The sequence below is a fragment of the Centroberyx affinis genome, unplaced genomic scaffold (assembly GCF_046629955.1).
Source record: "Centroberyx affinis isolate AG114_WGS23_722 - 3 ecotype Tasmania unplaced genomic scaffold, CSIRO-AGI_Caff_v1 ptg003944l_1, whole genome shotgun sequence".
NCBI classification, from domain to species: Eukaryota; Metazoa; Chordata; class Actinopteri; order Beryciformes; family Berycidae; genus Centroberyx; species Centroberyx affinis.
The window spans coordinates 99,692-112,452 of NW_027281770.1; positions in this window are offsets into that span (position 1 = coordinate 99,692).

The window sequence follows — 12,761 nt, forward strand, 5'->3', positions numbered from 1 at the left end:
TCAGTCCAGTCAGGACCCGGGAGAACGCAGGAGGAGAGCAGGTTAATGGGATAGTCTGCAAACCCCCTGACCCCGGTGTTACCCTGGATACCGAGCGTCCATTTCTCCCCCATGTTCTCATTGTGGTAGAACACTTGAAAATATGACACTTTGAGCTGAAAGTACCAACTGAAGATATTTTTGGGGATACCCATGTTAAGTGATAGCCGTCCTCCTCCCAGTGCAAAGTCCAGTCTTGGGATGATGGACTCTTGGGTTAACTGTTTCATTTCCAGTTCAGCTTGAGTCAAAGGTCAAATGAGTACTGTATAAGAGTTCTGGAGAAAGAGAGAGAGAGACAGAGAGAGAGAGAGAGAGAGATAATGCGTTGACTGCATTATTATTACGTTTTGCCTCATTACTCTTATAGGACCTTGTAATTTTCAGGTATCGTTTCAAAAAAAAGGCCTACAATTAACCCATTTAAAATACCACATTGTAACCAACCATGATTTTGTTTAATTTCAAAACACCCATGAAAAAAAACACTATAAGTTTACTTTGCATTCAGCTTTAAGTTACAGCGCAAGAATGATTCATTATTTCCTGGTCTTTGGCACACAAAAGAGGCAATCCATGTCCTTGGCAACTGCATGATGAGAAATGAATAGAGCAAGATACACAGTGATTATAATGGCTTAAAACAAATTGGTATGTCAATAAATGTATCCAAGCGTTGTGTTTTTACAAGGGAGGGGAAAGCGCAACACTGACAGAGGAGTTAGCTCACAGTTGCTGAGGGCTGAGCTGAAGATCTCCGTTTAATTAAACAGCATGGTTTTCAGATCACTCAAGTTGATCACTCCATTTTATTCTGCTGTAGTAATCACAAATGAGACTGCCCATTGCCCATCACAATTTCGCAAGCTCTCCACCAAAATTATGATGATATGATATGATATTATAATGATTTGCACTTTGTAATGACATTTTGGAATTGTTTACATTCTAGCAAGTCAATGCCATTGCATTTGTGGCTCAGAAATAAACCTGATTTTGCACACTCATGTCATACTTTGTTGTCATTGAACTTTTATATATTACATCGTAAATCATATTGTCCCATCTTTAGTTAATACAAAGCATGCAGTGTCCAAAAGTGTTACTTGGCCTACATCTAGTACTTGTCAATTTCAAAATAAGTGATTTATGAATTTCACTTGGTAAACTGTCCTTATGGGAGGTATGCAGTGATAAAACTGTATTTTGCATCTGTCTTGCAGAGAACACACAGGTTTGATTCAGCCCAGTTAAAGGAGCTGAACACTGTGGTCAATTATATGTGCATTCTGTGCCGGATTATGACAAATCGGTATGTATATAGGTTTGTTTTATGTTTACAAGGAGATATACAACTGCATGGGCATTGTGTTCCAACCTGTCATTGTCCCCCATTATTGCAAACAAATGGTCATTATATGTTGAGATTCAGTTAATTTCCTCTAGGTAGCAGCAAAACACCATGTAGTAACAACCTGTTCCAGCGTGGTCTGAATAATTCATTCATTTATTCGTTTCTATTCTTTGCCCGTTTATTCCCTCTCAGGGTCACAGGGGACCGGAGCCTATCCCAGCATGCATTGGGTGGAAGGCATCGAGACACCCCGGACAGGTCTACATGTTTTCCCTATAATCTGGGGAAAAGGAGTCTGGGTTTGTATATGTGAACAACAGAATCACAACTTTTATGTCCTCTGGTCACACACTACCCTACTTCATTGAAAATGAATAGAACATAGTACAGTGTGATTTTTCATAGGCTCATAGCATTCTGAATTTCCACATTCAACTTGGTGTGGAAACGCCAAAACAAAACCATCTATTTTATTTCACTCAATAGAGCAGCTCCAGAGTGTGTCTTTTGATACAAGTCTTAATTTCTGCAGTCTATCACAGAAGTGTTCCCGCTCATAACTTTTTTTTATCATTTATCAATGGTTACCAAGATTTTATAGCTTTTATGAATTCTGCTTTAAGGAACTATCACTGTTTTTTACCTCAGCGGCATCACTTTACATCTGAAAACCCGAGACCCGGCCGTTCCTCCGAAGCTGCATAAATGAAACGTGATCATTTTAAAAGGATTCGGAGGTGTTTGAGGTTGCTTTATATTCGCAAGTGTGTGTACAGTAGAGTGAGTCCATGGGAGCGATGATCAGCACAAAATGGGTAACAAGAACCTCGGTATTGGAAAACGATGCCGGACAAAAAGAGGTCTGAGGTATTAAATCGTTTCCGCTCTGTCAAAAGCTCTGCTGCTGACCTTCATTGTAATGAACCTGTAACACAGAATAATGAAGGCAAATGCTCGCAGACGCTGTGGGACTACAATGGGCGCTTCGTGCAGAGACAGATTTTTGGGACATGGGGACATTAATTAGAAATTATAGGAGAAGTAAAAAAACCTCTGAAACACTGTCTACACTTACATATTAAATAAATTATCTGGCACCGGTTTTTGCTTCTCATTAATCCTGCGAACCTGTCAAGACTAACTTTCAGGTGTGTGGAAGATTTGTATGTTCAATTAGAAACTACAGGCAATTACTACAATCCCTCATAATTACAGTACTATCCCTCTCATCTTATTATAATCCAATTGCCTAGGCCTATCATACACTGTTACAAAGTTTTTGGTTGAATTTATATCTAATAGAGATTCTAGGTTATATTGACAGTACGGTTACTATTGACTGGATCAGTGTAAAGCAGAAATGTGCACTTACTCATGCAAGTGATCCTGAGCCAAACTTGGATCCGGGCTTGATCTCAAATTAAATTCTGGATTTGCTTCTGCTCCGTTAATAATTCACACGCAGCTGCAATCCGAGGCCCCCGCGCCTTGCAGCAAGGCTTTGAAGATATGAGACAACCAAGATGGATGCAGTGCTGCTGACCATTACAAAGCCTGGGAGGGCCACAGAGTGTGTGTGTGTGTGTACACGTGCGGCCGTTTGACACAGGATGAAATAGAAAGAAAGTGGTAGCACCAATAAGTTAGTCCACAAGAGAGGGGGGGGGGGGGGGGGGGGCGTAAAAAGGGGATTTGGCTACAGGGATCAATAAAGTACTGTATCAGGCATGAATATGCCGATTGTCCTGTCAGGTCTGATACATGTGGATTACCATGACGAGGCGATATTGGCAACTTGATTTGATATGATGGATTGCAGAGGGGATGATAGAAATCCCCGGGTGGGAAATCAAAACTGCGAGAGTTTTTGTTATAGTGAGAATGATCAAAGATGCTGTTTTGCTTCCCGGGGATACCGGCGATGCAGACCCGCCACGCTCGGGCCTTCAGGCGGTTCCATTTCCCAGAAGTAGCAGAGTCTGCGGCGGGTTTTCTTGACACACAGCACTCGAGGCTGGTAATCAAAACGGTCTGGCTGAAAGGGAGAGAGCTGGAGAGCATTAGCCGAGTGGTCATGCTGCAAAGTATATCCATCTCAGCAAGTCAATTAATCTCATATTCAGTCTTAATATCTTCGTTTGCTTAAAAATGAGGGTAAAAATCTGCCGGTGGGCGAGACAAATTCCATCGGTGTCCAGTGGAGCTCAACTTCATTCAAGAATTGTCTTGAAATCACATTATCTTGAACCAAATGGAGCGATCCGCCTTGTTCAAGATCGTTTCGCTTGGCTCAAGAACATTTTCGACACAATGCTAGAAGGTGATATTTTCTCACCTCACTGGCAGTTTTGTCACCTGTTAAGACTAAATACAGGATGAAATGATTTATTGAGAGATATTTTGTGCAGTGCAGCCTCTTAGACTTTGAGGTGAGCAGTGTGGGGTCAAAGGTCAAAGTGGCTAGCATCTGAGGATCAAAGTAAGAGTGTTAGAGGAGGGACACAAGATATATCACTCCTTCACTAGTCTACACAGCAACACAACAGAGAGAGATGAGATGGAGCTTATTTAAAAATGATTAAACCTTAGATATGAAGAAATAAGAGCGCAGGTTGTACATGAAGTCACCAATCAATCGCATGCTTGAAACAAAATCACTCAGCGAAAACAACAGAGGAGAAAATGTTCTGTCATGCTTGGCAGATGCAACAAATATTCTTTGCCCTCCCTTTATTCCAAGTCCTTGACATTTGCAGGGAGAAAAACAACAAAGCAGACGTGAGAAATATAATTCATGTCTTTACGATGAGAATAAAAGACAAAACCTGACAACTCTTAAACAAAACCTTTTTCAGAACAAACCAAAGTTTACCTCAAGGTCTCACTTCTTCTACTGATACGTCTTCCAGCACTCATCCAAAAAAATGTTTAATATTTTATTTAAAGATTCGGGTTAATTAGTTTTATCCTTGAAACATCTATGAAAATATAGAAATAGACTAATTATCTCCCACTGGTGTGTGTGTGTGTGTGTGTGTATACGTGCGTGCGTGTGTGTGTAGGCCCAATCCCTCATTCTGGCAGGAATCGGCTACTTAATTCTAGTAATCATTAGACAGGGTAGTGTATTAATTAATAGTCAGAGTGGATGTCTGCCAAGTCAGGCAATTCATGTTGGTGTCCTCTGGTGAGGAATACATAGCATGCAAAATGTGTCATCGCAGTATTACAATAGCAAGAGTAAACAAGATCGCCCCACTGGCAGCCATAATGAACAAAAATACACCCTCTAAATTAAACCAGACTCTGCCATGAAAGATACATTCATGCATAACTGAAGATTATTAATGTACTATATTGATGAGAGGTAGTAAGGTCACATGATCGTCTAGAATTAGCAGCTTGTTTCCTTGAACTGAATGATCATTTGTCACCCATAGCTAGTAGTGAGAGTGTTGATTCTTGGTTAACTCCTTCTCTTTTCAGTGAAAAATAAGAAAGGAGTCAACTCATCAGCAAAGGTGATGCTGGTGAGTGGGCAGAAAGAAAAGAAAGAAAAAGAAAGAAAAACAGGCTGTCAGCCAAGCACAGTCATTTAAAGGTGTTACGTGCAGCTTTGTAACCTCAATAAATCATTACCACATTCATTGAAATTAGCTTTCTAGCTAATTCTGGGACAGTTACAAACTGTCCATTGTCCCTGTTAAATAAAGATATATACAATACAATACATTTGGAGATAATTACAGTTAACAAACAAGTTGCTTTATGGCACAAAACGAGAAGAGAAACAGAATCATCTCCATCATGGTCTCATTTGTTTACAGTAATTATAACAAAGGCATCACCATTGATTTGACACTGATATATTGATGTTTAAAAATGTGAGATACAACACCTTTAAATAAGGTTCTAAATGAGCAGCTAGGATCTGAAGCACTAACTAACCCAGGAGATTTTCACATATTAATTATGCATTTACAGTACACACATTCCTGAAGAGCAGCACTTGCAGACAGAAAATAAGCTTTCGGCAAATTTCGTATCCCATCATAACTCAAAATAGTCTTATTTCTTATTAATAGCGCTATCAAGCCAGAATGGTAATATTCTGCAGTCTATAAATGGTTAAATAATGGTCGCATGAGTTCATCAATATACCAATTCTCTCATTCAGCTAATTAGGGAATTAAAATAAAGCACATTTAAATGATTCTTCCTTTTTCGGGGGACCATCTGGAACCCTCCCAAGGGTCCCTAAGTATTCCCTCTCCGCCACTTTGAGAACAACCCGCTTTGAAAGCACGCATTTTCATGTAGCCTTATCAAAAGATTTATCACGGCCCCGCTCGCCTCTTTTCTTTATCTGTGTCCCGTCTCCTCGTTCTGATTGGGCCGCTACTCTCTCAGCGGCCCATTCAGAACCTTCTCCTCCTCGCTCCTTAATTTTATTGACAGCTCTGTTTGCCCATCCTTTGCGGCAGCTATCAAAAAAGCAGCTGTGGTCCATATTTTCCGCCACCGCATCAGCAGGGGACTGATGGCGATAATCAGAAAAAAGGGATTCAACGCAGCTGGTTTCTAAATCCTACTGAGTGTATAATGGAGTAAAAATATATCCGATTGTCATCCCGAGAGCAAATGCAGCATGTTCTCTCTGTCTTGATCTCAGGATTTTTCTGCTTGAGTCTCTTACAGGAGTTTCTCTTGACCTCTTGTAGCTGCTCAATAGGGATTGGAGCCCAGTATGGAGAATGGAAAACCTTTTGCTGGAAAGAGAGTCCAAGTACAGTAGGGAAACAAACATCCTTAAAAATGTCAGCAGGGCAAATAAAATTAGATAAAAGATAAACTCTGTCCTCACAGTCGATAATTTCTACTAAACTGAACTTCTGCCTGTAGTGCGTGTCAGCAATAATGTCAGCACACACAAAATTTCCAGTTTTAGTCATAACCTTCAGCAGCAAAAATAGAAACAGAAATCCGGCAGTGGTGCGAGGAGATTTTTCTGTATCATGTTGCAAAGCGCCCGAGGAAACATCACAGGAATTTACCCAAAATGTCTAGCAACATGCTAGTCTGTCAGCTCGCCCCAGTTCATGTTACATTTTAAATTTGGCACTGAATGTAGAATCAGGGTAGTTGTTTGAGAGGATGGCTAAAGCCAGGGGCGAAAGAAAAGAAAAAAAAAAAAAAAAAAGGAGGCAGGGAGAGATTTGGAGAGAGTGGATTGATGGACATGGGATGAAGGAATGAACAGTGGGGAGGCTTCAGAGAAAAAGTAAGAAAGACTATACTGTGCAAGCAAAAGTAAGCAAGAATATGCTGTTTCCATTTTCTCCTCCCCAACCCATCACTCTGACCAGGGTCCATATATCTCTTATTATTATTGGATATTCTACACAACATACAAATACATTGGCTTGATCATTTGATAATGCTTTTCCTAGTCAATATGCTTATTTTCTAGATGAAAGTTGAACGTTTGAAAATGCTATTCAGTTCTGCCAAAACTCCCTATATAGTTAATGTTGTGGCAGTCCATGGCCTTGCTTCACCACACTGCAGCTTTATTGAAGGTGAGTTATGGTGCGAAGCAGAAGCACTTAAATCTTGAAGCTTTAAGATTTTATGCAAATTTCTATGAGGGGACAGAAAGGGAAATGCCATCATCACCATTGACCAGAGGTGGGGACTCGAGTCACATGACTTGGACTCAAGTCACAATGTTAGTTGCTTGAGACTTGACTTGATGCATGAAGAGAAGCCTTGAGACTTGACTTGACTTGGGTTCTGGTGACTTGGGACTTGACTCTGACTTGTACTTTGATGACTTGAAAAGGTTTCTAAAGTCTTGACTTGAGATCTTGTGTTTGTGTAAATGACTTAGATTGAAAGTGATGAGATTTGTTCCAGCAGACGACTGAATTTAAATTTAAATAAAGTTTTCTGAATTTGTATGGAACGATTGAATTTATTGAAGTTGAAACTGATTATAGAAATCAAACTCATGATTGCTCTTACCAAGTTTTTATCCTATTAAAACCATATTGCATTGAAAAGTCCTAGATATTTAGTTTTCTTTAAGATATTAAATCGATACTGGACTCTTGATTTGTTCTGACTTGACTTGCTGTTCTACATTCAGACCTGGCCACACCTCTGACCTCTCTGGCTTAAGGGGCCAGTCTGCAAAGGTAACGCTGAATACACAAGGAGCAGATCAGGAAGCACGTAAGCTACACGGCAAAAAAAAAACAAATTATCATACACTCACACTTTGGTTTTTTTTTGATAAGCCGTGACATGGCTCTATTCGCGCTTTTCCTTTCTGGGTAGACGATGCTCATCAACCCTCCAGCTGTACCTTGGAGACTTCACAGGAAGCCAATAAAACTTGGATAATCTTATTAGAGCTGCCATACAGGCATCATGCATAAAAATAAAATACCTTTGGTGAGTTTCCCATTGCCAAAGGCGGCTGACAACCTCTTCCGCTTCCATGACAGCTTCCACATCATCTTCAGCTGAACTGCGCTGCTCAGGTGGAGGACACTTTAAGTCGATAAATCTCATTATCACGACGACGCACGGACGCCGAGATGGTAAAGATTGTTGTGCGGAATCAGCTGCAACGCATCAAATAATTTTTAAGCAATACATCAGACATGCATATTAATTGCTAATATTGTTCTCTCTCTCCTCCTCCTCTCTCCTGACTCGAGGCGGGTATTATCATTGTAATCAAGCGGACCCGGCTAACGCGATCATTCCCTAAACCGTCATGTAGAAATAATCCCCTCCTTCGTATTTGATTTGATTACGGCAATAAATCTTTCTAACCAGCTATTCAATCGCACAGAATTAATGTAGGCCCTACATGTGCAAAGGAATCTACAGAATTAGGGAGCCTGAACCTTCTAGTGGTTGTTGCCGCCGTCGCCTCACAGCGACCCGGGTTCGACTCCTCCGGGGCGGGGGGGGGGCTTTCTGTGCCGAGTCCATGTGGGTTTTTCCTCCCACAGTTCAAAGACATGCAAGCGGGATGAATCGGAGACCGTAAATTGTCCCTGCCTCCCCGGCCCTAATGCATGCTGAGGGTCTGCTGCAGCCTCTTGAATACGAATAAGCAGGTACAAAAATAACAGAATCAATCTTCCCACCAGGTGGCAGCAAATACCAAAGCATACGGTTGACTAGGCCTGTGTGTCTCAACGTGGGTTTGGGGGCGTAAATTCAATGCGGCTATGGCTGCTGCCTGGAACTTGGCAGGGTCCGAGCCGGTTCACTTCTGTAACTTGGTGAACGAATGAAGTCCAGGAGCCGAGTTGGTTGATGCACGGCAGCTATGGAAGAGCCTCCGATCTCATTAATTGCCCGAATTCGTTTAATGTCGACAAAAACAATATACATGTCAAACTAAAACGGTTAAGAAGTAAAGATAAGGTTTATTTATATGACATGAGCCCAGATGCACGGCACATAAAAAAATTTGCCAGATTACTGCTGCTCTTCAGTGAATGGAGCTCGGATGGAACTAGACCAAACATATTTCTTCCGCCGCCCTCAGCCATTAACACTTTTCCATGATCTATGTAAGACAATGAGGGACCCAGCTGATGGGAATAAAACCCCATGCACATTTCACCCGAGGCGCAATATGCCTCTCCACTTAGGATTCTACTCACTCCATTGGACAATTAACCAATCTGACACTGAGGCCTAACGAAGCTACTTCGCTCACTGTATGTGTGTGTGTGTGTGCGTGCGAGTAATTGCTTATCATGTTGTCTTTTTCTGCCTTTTTGTTCTCCTCTGATGATTAGCTGTGTAAATAGTCTCTCTGTCTCCCTCTCTCTCTCTCTCTCTCTATCTCACTCTCTCTCTCTCACACACACACACACACACACACACACAGACTATCCCTCCCGAGTCTTCACCCGGCACAACAACATTACCACAGATATGATCACCCCGCTCGGAGCGGCAGGCCAGCTCGGCTCCCAGGCAACCGCGCCGAGCAGATAAATAAAAAGAAGGCCCCCCCACCCCCCCTCGACACTATCGACTCCCCCCCCCCCCCCCCCCCCCCCACCCCACCCCCCACCATTTCAAAATATTCCACACAGCCGCATTTATTTATGTCCCATTCAGCGGTGACAGCAGCCGGACACACGGAAACAAATAATCTATGTATTTTCGGGTGACAAATATTATCTCACTTAGGCCCGGGTTGCCGCGGTGTCGCTGGCGTCCCTTCGCAAGATTAAGCCTCGCTTTAGTTTCACCCCCCCCCCCCCCTCCCCCTAGTTTGCTTTCAGGCAAAAAAAAACTCTCGGTCTCCTCATCGCATCCATAAACCTAAGAGGCCTGCAGAGGGATTTTGATGGTTTCTGATAGGATTGCTAACTACAGTAGAAGACATTGCCCCCTCTCCTGCTTAAAAGGCATGCAGATCAACTTTAAGTGCAGTACGCATATGTTCCTACTGTCACAGTGTAATTGTTTGCATTTAAAGCACCTAAAGCCCGCACACAGTGGCTACGTACAGCGCGGTCGTATGTAAATGTGGATGAGAGGGGAGCATCGGGCCGCATGCTTAGCAGTGTCTTTGAATGATTACTGTCTGGTATTAGGCAAATGCTCTACGCTTATGGAAGCATGATAAGGGATTATGTCGCCTCGGCTAACACCATGTCACCGAAAGACAAGAAGCAATTCCAATAAAGATTTCAGAGTAATAACGCCTCGCTCTCCCTCCGGAGCGAAGGGGAAGGGAGCCCCGGGGTTGCAAACAATGCAGAAATTGTTGCATGTCTCCCCCCCCCCACCCCCACCCCCCCTCCATCTCACACATGTTGGAAGCTCACTTCAGTGTCCGCCATTACCCGGCGCGCTTTCACGATCCGCCCTCCTCCATCCTTGCCTCTGAAGTGTAAATACCTCTTGTGTAATTTACCCTGAAGTTCCTATTCACTAATTACCCTCTAATCCTACCCCACCCCCGCCGAAACCAACTCCCGCTCCAGGTCTCCCCCTGTTGCACTATGGATTTCCCTGTCGGCTGGCTATGGGGAGATCGAACTCTAATTAAGATTGTTAATGAAGATTTAATTTTCCACTTCGAATGAGCCAGTGAACTCGGAGAGAGCGTCCCGAGCGCCACGCACGAGCGGGGGAGGGGGGGCCACGAGAACGAGACGAGAGATGGAGAAGAAGAGGAGGAATGGAGGGAGAGAGGGGGAGATGGGGGGGGGTGTTAGGAAAACCACAGGGACAGATGGAGTTAAAAGCTACTTAGACGCTTGGTAGACGTTTAACTGTGGGGCAGGAAGCCGGCACATCCGCGGGTTCCCACTCGCCTCGCAGCTCCGCGGCCGGCTGAAAAAATTCCACCACATTTCACAAATGTTTATTTGTTTGTACACAGCAGACCATCGGAGGCTGTAATCAACTCACTGCAGATCCAGACTGCATGCACACACACACACACATACCCAGAAACACACACATGCACGCCCTGTGCCGTATAGCCAGAGGGATTCTGCGTGTCAGTAAGGATCAAAGAGAATGAGGAATCTCCATGTACCACACACACACACACACACACACACACACGCAGCACAACACACACATAGCGTGTTCTGTGATGCAATCCTGCAGCACACGGAGCGCGGTGGTGTGCAGCTCCACGGCGCGGGGTTAGTTACCCGATGCCAGCTGTACCGCTTTGCTTAACAGAGCCCATTTCATCTCCAGCTCTGCCATTATACTATGATCAATTATGCATGCTGTAATTATTGACAGCGTCCTGACAGCGTATCTCACCTAGAGTGCTGCATTGCAGTGTTGATGCTCGAGGCGGACTGATAAACTTACATATGGGACGCTCTATAAATCTATAGTGCTGCTGTGTTTGTTACAAGTTGATACGACTTCGAGTTTGTTTTATCAGCGTGTGTGTGTGTGTTGGGAGTGGGTGGGTGTGTGTGTAAGTCAAAGTTCTGCCTTGCCTGCAACTGATTTCACGTCATCTTCCGCTGAACTATGTTGTTCAGGCAGGTTGTTGGAAGGCACTTTAACTCCATAAATCTCATCATTATGGGACCGCTTAGCCACCGAGATGGCAGAGGGGTTTTTTTTTCTTCTTCTGCAGAATCAGCTAGAACACAATCACAAATAGAGTTTTATGTAATGCAACAGAATTGCATATTAACTGCTAATATTGTTCCCGCTCTCCTCCTCCTCCTCCTCCTCTCCCCTGACTCGAGGCGGGTATTATCATTGTAATCAAGCGGAGACCCGGCTAACGCGATCATTCTCTAAACCATCATGTAGAAATAATCCCCTCCTTCGTATTTGATTATTGTAATAAATCTTTTTAACCAGCTATTCAATCGCACAGAAATGGCGCACACCTCCCCGATCCATCGTGCGGCCGGGGTGAACCCTGCGGAACACGGGAGGCTCGGCGAGAGGCCTCTTTATTATTCGGTCGCGGTTGTCAGATCTGCTCTGTTTGCCGCCGCTCTGGAGTTTCAAAATGTCCGTTTCTTGGCGGCGGGCAAACAGAGGACTCTCCCCCTCCGTCTAAAAAAAACGTGATTGCTCTGCAGAACTCTCCGTCTGTCCTCTATTACTGACCTCGCATCCCCCCGTCGGGGCCGGATCAGACCAGACAAGGTGTTCCCGCATCCTGCAGTCAGAGCGCACACAAACACACACATACACACACCGTCTCTCTCTCTCTCTCTCTCACACACACACACACACACCGTCTCTCTCACACACACACACACGCCGTCTTTGTGGTTTTCGTCAGAGATTTCAAGGGGCCAATTTGACACGGCACACCCGCCGACTCGCACACATTTACACAACCAGACACACGCACACAAGGTGCGCAACCCATTTGTATGCGCCGCACACCTCTTCTCTCAATTGCTCTCTCTCTCTCCCTCTCTCTTTGTGTCTTTCTCCCTCTCGCGCATGCACACACACACACACAAACAGGAGGCATGAAGCAGAAGTCTGATTAGGCTGAAATTTGAGAGACTCTCTGCAAAAAAAAAGGGAGCACAGAGCAGGTCTGACTCATCTCTTTGAAACATTGCCTTTTTTATTCAAATTTACAAAAAGAAAAAGGTACAACAGAAATAAATACACTTTGTTCAGCACGCCATCGTGGAATTGTATCAACATCGTGCAGGAGCGATGGAGGCCCTATAGGGGCGCAGAACCTATGGGGATTACCTGTTTGGGGTCAAGAAGATTTTAAAGGCCGGAGAGACGTCATGATTTCCACCCCGCACCCTTCAGCTAACACACACACACCCCTAAATGCTATATTTGCTGTACATATCATCAT